The sequence below is a fragment of the Coenobita brevimanus genome, chromosome 23 (assembly GCF_032717465.1).
Source record: "Coenobita brevimanus isolate Jiangsu-jjx chromosome 23, ASM3271746v2, whole genome shotgun sequence".
Classification (NCBI taxonomy): Eukaryota; Metazoa; Arthropoda; class Malacostraca; order Decapoda; family Coenobitidae; genus Coenobita; species Coenobita brevimanus.
Genome location: NC_136976.1, coordinates 5,449,902 through 5,457,323, shown reverse-complemented (window position 1 = coordinate 5,457,323; position 7,422 = coordinate 5,449,902). Strand labels below are relative to the sequence as shown.

Here is a 7,422-nt window from a genome sequence, read left to right as displayed (position 1 = left end):
GTTGTTTTATTAGGCGAGGATGTAGCTGTGAGTTATGAGAAGGTAGAGAAGAGGACGATGAGTTATTCTGAACGTCGCAAAAGGTGAAGATAGGGCTAGGAGTTGTTTTAAGAGAAGACAAAAAAACAAATGACCCGGTTAAGAGTTATATGAAAGCAAAGAAGATGGGGGTGCAGGTGGAGAGTTATTTTTAAGGAAAGCCCAGTAAACTGGGGATGCAGTTAGTTATTTTATGAGAGAAGAGAGAATAAAGTGGGTTATTTTATGAGAAACGTCGGAGGGGGAACGTGAAGGAAAGTGGGATTATCGGCCGTGAAGGAAAGTGGGATTGTCGGCCGTGCAGGAAAGTAGGATTATCGGCCGTGAAGGAAAGTGGGATTGTCGGCTGTGCAGGAAAGTAGGATTATCGGCCGTGAAGGAAAGTGGGATTGTCGGCCGTGCAGGAAAGTAGGATTATCGGCCGTGAAGGAAAGTGGGATTATCGGCCGTGAAGGAAAGTGGGATTATCGGCCGTGAAGGAAAGTGGGATTATCGGCCGTGAAGGAAAGTGGGATTATCGGCCGTGAAGGAAAGTGGGATTATCGGCCTTGAGGGAAAGTGGGATTATCGGCCGTGAAGGAAAGTGGGATTATCGGCCGTGAAGGAAAGTGGGATTATCGGCCTTGAGGGAAAGTGGAATGATCTGCCGTGGTGGATGGACTGGAACTGGAGACGAAAGGGTAAGGAGGAAACTTGGAAACTGGGAAGGTTCATCATAAGCCTTACGTCATGAAAGGGAGAGGGGGGTTGAGAACAGGGGACAATCAACTCCTGTAGCACCAGAACGTAATTTCAACACACTCTTGGTCGGGACAACTCTATTATTCTGTTCCACGTAATGCCAGACGGTTTTATTCAGCTGACAGTGGCCCGTATTTTCGTCGGGTATGGACGCTCACTAATACCTCTTCCTAAGCGATTTGTTTTTCGGATATGGCTGGCTAGTATCGTTCTTTACGTTTATGCGGGGATGATATTAGAATGATTTAAGCAACACAGAAGAGCATGGCAAGGTGTGATAAGCAAAATAAATCGCTTGGGAAGAAGTTTTGTTACTATTAATGCTGGTATCTCTTAACCCTGTCATGGTCGGGACTACATTTAAATAGTACTGAATTTCAGGTAGCGTCAGACGATTTTATTCAGCTGTTACTGGAGCTTTAGAATGTTGAGTATATCTGTGGTGCCTCCAAAAAGCAACGTATGGCTTTCGGGGAACCTCCTGCATTGAAAGGGTTAAATAATCTACGTCATCTCCTTTATCGCGAAAAATCTCCTCTGCGCCAAAACCAGTCTGGAGAACACAGCCACTTAAAAAAAAAAATAAGGCTGATTTATATAGATAGATAGATAGATAGGAGGGCTACACATGGATATTTCCTTAAGTTATGGCCACCACTCTTCTTGCTCTCTGAGAAAAACTTTGACCCATTCCTTTCAGGGTCGTATGTTATTTCACCCATGCGCTGGAGTACTGGGATGTTTTTGGTCCTGTGTGTGTGTGAGAGAGAGAGATAGAGAGAGAGAGAGGACATTATATTCAAACAGCTTCCATCCGCCTGGGACCAAGCTTAGTGGAGAGGTTGAGGGTCACGCATGCATGGAACTTCGATTTTAAGAACAATAGGTCAGAAGTCAAGGTCAACACAAACAGTTTTAATGCGGATTGGACCAAACTTGGGTGAAATGCTGAGGGTTAGGGGAGGATGAACAGCTTTTATTTTGAGAACAGTTAGTTAAAAGACAAGGTCACATTACAGTATGAGGTCATAGGTTCGACCCTTTGACCAATTATAGGGCGTTGGTGTGGCACGTGCTGGGTGTTCGCTCTTCAGTTTTATTTCCATCTCCAGGTGGTATTATTAAGCTATTCAGAATTATTTACCAGACGCCTTGTTTTCGTACTCCCGCGTATCTGACATTTACTTCGTCTTTATCAGTCCAAAGTGTCCACCCTGGCTCTTCTCGCTCGTGCTTCCTCTCCTTGCTCATCGTAACTCTCCTCACCCATCTTGTCTTTCCTCACCCTCTTTACCTCCTCACCCATCTTGTCTTTCCTCACCCTCTTTACCTCCTCACCCACTCTGTCTATCCTGATCACCATGGCTGTCCTAACTCGCCATGTCTCCCCTCACCCACCCTGTCTACTTGTCACTCAGTCTGCTGTTCCCACACCATTTCTCTGCTTTTTACTTACACCCTACCTCATTCACCCTGCCTCTCGTACTCACCATGCTCTATCCCCACTCATTGCCGGACCCCGTTAGCTGTAGGGGTAAGCCCTTTTACTTATTAGTCGAGTCACTTGTAACCAGGAGAGAAATGGGCAAGACTGGATCCCCTTGGGCCACTCCAGCAATCATCTCTGTGTCTACCTGGATGCTAGGCAATGAGTATCAGAGATTTGAGTCATACTTACAAAGATTCTTAACTTGAAAATATCTGTAAATGCTTTAAGATTCTTTATTAATACAAAGTTTTAAAAACTACTATAGAACTTCCCTTGTAGGATCTTTTGTGCCTTTTAGGCCAAGAGCCGTTAGAGGTCCGGTAATAAATAGCTTGGCTGTTCTAGTTTAATGCTCTTTATTTACTGATCCCGTCTCTTATCTTTCACCCTACCTCATTATTTATCCTGCCTTTTGTCATTCACCCTGCCTTCTATTGTTCACCTTTCCTCTTGTCATTCACCCTGCCTCCTATTGTTCACCCTTCCTCTTGTCATCCACCCTGCCTCATTGTTTTCACCCAGTCTTTTATTATTCACCCTGTCTCTTGTCATCAGTCCTGTATCTCATTATTCACCCTGTTTCTTGTCATTTACACCGCCTCTTATTATTCACCCTGCCTCCTTCTCACCCTGTTTCTTATTAACCGCTCCTCTTTGTATTCACCCAGCCTCTTATTTTTCACTGTCTCATATTATTCACTCTGTCTTCTGTTATTCACTTGTCCCTTCCCCTTTTACCCTGGCCCTCAGTATGCAATCTCCTCAATCACCCACCGTGTCCCTTAGTTCACCCTATTTCTCTACTTAGATTGACATTTTTCCTCTGCGTTTTCTTCTCCCCTCCTGGAGACACAATCAGTCGTATACTTTATCCTGCCCTACCTTCCCTAAATAGCTCACTTGGTAAGCTGTTGTACTCACGCAGTTGCAAGCGCTGGTTCGAATCCTCGCAATATTTAATTGCCAACGGCCATACCACGTTGGGTACACCGCTTCCCGTCCGATCAGCGAAGTTAAGCAACGTTGGGTCTGGTTAGTACTTGGATAGGTGACCGCCTGGGAACACCAGATGCTGTTGGCATCCCTACGTGTCAAGTGGGGTTGGTGGAGGATTAGTGCCCCTCCCTGTAAAACATTTAACTCTAAGCCCTTGGCCACCCCGTCTGGGATACATGGCGTCTGGCAATGAATGAATGAAAAATGACCTTCCCTGCCTCTTATCACACCCTGTCAGATCCTTACCCTACCCTACCATGCGCCCTTCTCCACACTCATCCCTGTCTATCTGCCCGTCTAACTTCAGCTCTCGTTGTGCCGACTGACGCGGAATGAGAGGGGGGATTCAGAAGGATGAGAATTGATTGGTGGGATCAGGTAGGAACTGGAGGCAGGTAGGGAAAGAGGAGAAGTTGCTTTGGAGGGGAAGGAGACGGAAGGGTTTGATGGGGAGATGCATGAAGGAAAGATAAAGAAGGGAGAGAGATATAAATGAAAGTACATATAAGGGAAGAGGAAAGAGAGGTAATGGTTGGAGATGAGAGGTTGTTTTTGTTGTGCAACCCCCGTTTCGCTGATCGAGCAGACCCAACAATTGCAGGCAAGCCGTCCCCCTTGCAGGGCTGACCCGTACATTCCCTTGTGGTGGACACCAAGCACCTCACCACAGCGAGGCATGGGGATAAGTGTGGAGGTTTGGTTCCTGAATGGACGCTACATTTACTTCTGTACACCCACTTAACAGGGACAACATAGTAGGCTCCACATCACCCCGTTATTTGGTTAAATGATCACCACCCGGCATTGTAAAAAGTTTCTAAAGTTACAGGAAATCATCTGACTTATCACTCGGTGCAGAGCCGCCTGATGTGGAAAGAAGAGTAATAGAAAAGCGACAGGAAGGATGGGAGGAGATAGAAAGAGACGAGGGTAGAGAAAGAATAGGAATTATATAAGTGAAATAAGAAGCAGGGAGCACTACATCACGTGAGAGGATGATGACACCATAAAGAGGGGTAAGATGGATATGTGAAAAAAAGTGGGAATGAAATATATAAGCGGGCGAACCAAAAATTAGCCACAGTGATTTTTATCCTTTTATTCGTGTTGACTAAATTGTTTGACAGTTGCATCGGTAGGTATAAACCCAAACTCTCAGCAGTGTCAACCTTGAGTGGTGAGCTGTAGTGTCGTTATTGCTAAGTTACCATGGCTGCTCAGCTGTGTGTCTGCCCATAGAAGAGCAGTGTACCATGAGTCAGAAGAGCAGTGTACCATGAGTCAGAAGAGCAATGTACCATGAGTCAGAAGAGCAGTGTACCATGAGTCAGAAGAGTAGTGTACCATGAGTCAGAAGAGCAGTGCACCATGAGTCAGAAGAGCAGTGCACCATGAGTCAGAAATGCAGTGTAGTCAATGGGCTGTAGGTGCATCGGAGCAGAAACCCGTCTATTAGCACATAACGAGAACAGTGCCTTGCCAGAGTGGAATGTGTACAATTGGATTACCTTGTTCAGAATTGGTCCCATATTTTTCATTGAGTAGGGCTCACATTCTCTTCGGGTAAGGAGACTCCCTACCACCTCTTCCTTAGCGATTTATGTTTGAATATGACGTGTTAATAGCCTTGTGTACGTTAAATATGCAAAGTATGGCGATGTTTGAAATATTTATGTAACAGACTAGGACAGGAAGACGTAATAAAGTAAATAAATTGCTTAGGAAAGGTGTTAGGGAGCTCATACGTAGTGCAGACAGACAGCGGAAGAGACGTGTTAACTCGGTAAAGGAAATAATATCGGGTAATTTCGTAGTAATAATAGCTGATTACTGCTGTCAACCTCGTATGTTATATAATGATACAAACAAACGACACACAGACATGACAGGTGTGACGAATGTGAGAAGGATGAAGGTAAGGTGAGGGCAAGAGGATTTGAGAAAGAGAGAGAGGGAGAGAGAGAGAGAGACTGACAGAGAGAGAGAGAGAGAGAGAGAGAGAGAGAGAGGGGGGGGAGGGGGGCATATGAGAGGGAGAGAGGAGAGAAATCCGGACGAGGGAAAGAAAGACGAAGGAAGGTGGCGTGGTGAAAAGAAGAATATAAGAGATATAAGAGGAAACGGGAGGAGGAAAAAAAGGGGGTGAGAGGGAGGTGCTGAAGTGGAGCAGATGGAGGAGATAAAAAAATAAGGAAAGAAAGAAATGGGAGGGAGAGATGGCGGTGAAGGGGAAGAAGGAAAAGAGAAAAGGGGAAACAAATTATCAGAGGGTGAGGGACAATGGTAAAAATAAATGAAAGATGATTTAAGGGCAGACGTAAGTAAAACGATATGAGAGAGAGAGAGAGAGAGAGAGAGAGAGGGCGGGAGGCTGATGGGAGGGAGATAGAATGAGAGAAAGACGATGGTGGGGGAGATGCAGGAGGGGCTGATTTGAGGGGAGGAGAGAGTAAGATAGAAGGTGGAGCGAGGGAGAGATGATGGAGGATGGGGATAAGAGGAAGAGATATAGATAATTGGCAGGGTCTGGGAGGGTGGGATCAGGAGGGATTTAGTGGGGACGGATAGAGGGGAGGGAGGTGGGTTGAAGGGAGCCTTGTTCCTCATGGGGCTCTCTTCACAGGGGTACATGTGGCCTAATGTGATGATGATAGTGGTGAGGTTGTGGTGCTGCAAGTGGTGGTGGTGGTGGTGGCGGCCCAGTGTGGTGGTTGTGGTAGTGTTGTTGGATGTGGTGTTGAAAGTGGTAGTGTGGATGGTGTTTTTGGTAGTATCGATAGTGGTGAGGAGTGCGTGTGTGGGAATACGGTGGTGATGGTGTTGGATGTAGTGCTCTGGCGCTATTATGGTGGTGTAGGTGATGGAGTTCCTGTGGGAGCATAAGGTGGTGATGGTGTTAGAAGAGGCACTCTAGATGGTGGCGGTGTATGTGGTGACTTGAATCTCTGATATTAGGAATGATGTTGTGGAGTAGATCAGGGTTTCTCAAAATATTTTTGCTAATAGCCCTTTTCAGCCTTATTTACCTCTGTGTAAGAGAGAAAGAGAGAGAGAGAGAGAGAGTCAACGGTTTCTCACTCTAGCACACGAGATGAATCACACAATATTTATTTTTTGCTAATGGTAACCAAATAACCAGAGAGTCGCTTTTAATTACAAAAAGAGAGAAAGAGAGAGGGAAGGCGAGTTGCAGAGAGAGAAAGAGAGAGAGAGAGAGAGAGAGAGTCTATTCATGTGATGTGAAAAGTGTACGTACGAGTATATGATTCTGTCGTACACACACAGCAGCGATTTTATACGTAAGAACCTTAATGAAAGCGATAATGTGGCGACGCTGACGAGGAAGAGCAGGAGGAGGAGGAGGAAAAAGAAGAAGAAGACAAAGATGAAGAAGAAGAAAATGAGGAGGAGAAGAAAATGGAGGAGGAGGGGTGAAGTTGATGTGGGGCAAGTATAAATGTCAGATGAAGAAGGAAGTCCGCGACGAGAAACACGAAGAGGAATTGACAAGAATAATCAAGAGGCGAATGAAGGACGAGAATAATGAGAAACAGAGGAGGAGGAGGAGAAAAGGCTGAATTTCAAGCGATAAAAGCTCTGAAAGGACGAGCGAGAGGAACTGGGATGACAGAGAGGAGAGAGAGGAAATGTGATGACAGAAAGGGGAGAGAGGAAATTGGATGACAGAAAGGAGCAAGAGGAACTGGGATGACAGAAAGGAGTGGCTGAGGCTGACATAAGATTGTGAGAACAGAGAGTTTGTGAAGGACTGACCAACCGCACAGGAGAGAAGCATGGCGGAGAGAGGAAGGAGGTTAGGAAGAAACTATCAAATGTAGAATGAAGCCGAAATAAGAGTGCAGAGGAAATGATGAAGAATGCTGTTAAATAAATGCAGTACACTTGTTTTTCTTTCTCGTCTGCTTGTAAATGCACGGCCTTATTTTAAGTTAAAAAGAGGAAGAAATACTCAGAGTATAACACCTCCACTTTACAGTTCGTTTAAGGACCCAAGTTCTGTGTCTGACCTTCGATTAGTTCTTAATTTCGAACTAATTAATCTTTGCCTGACCCTCAACCGTTCCACCAAGTTTGATGCAACCGTATCAGAACTTTGACTTTGTAATTGGCCTTGACCTTTGACTTATTGTTCCCAG

At 45.4% G+C, this 7,422-nt stretch overlaps 1 non-coding gene across 1 annotated transcript; it reads left to right on the top strand.

Moving 5' to 3' along the window:
* Positions 1-3,231: 3,231 nt before the first annotated feature.
* LOC145393204 (5S ribosomal RNA) lies at positions 3,232-3,350 on the top strand. The gene has a single exon (XR_013896160.1). It is a non-coding gene; the product is annotated as a 5S ribosomal RNA (ribosomal RNA).
* The last annotated feature ends 4,072 nt before the right edge of the window (positions 3,351-7,422 follow it).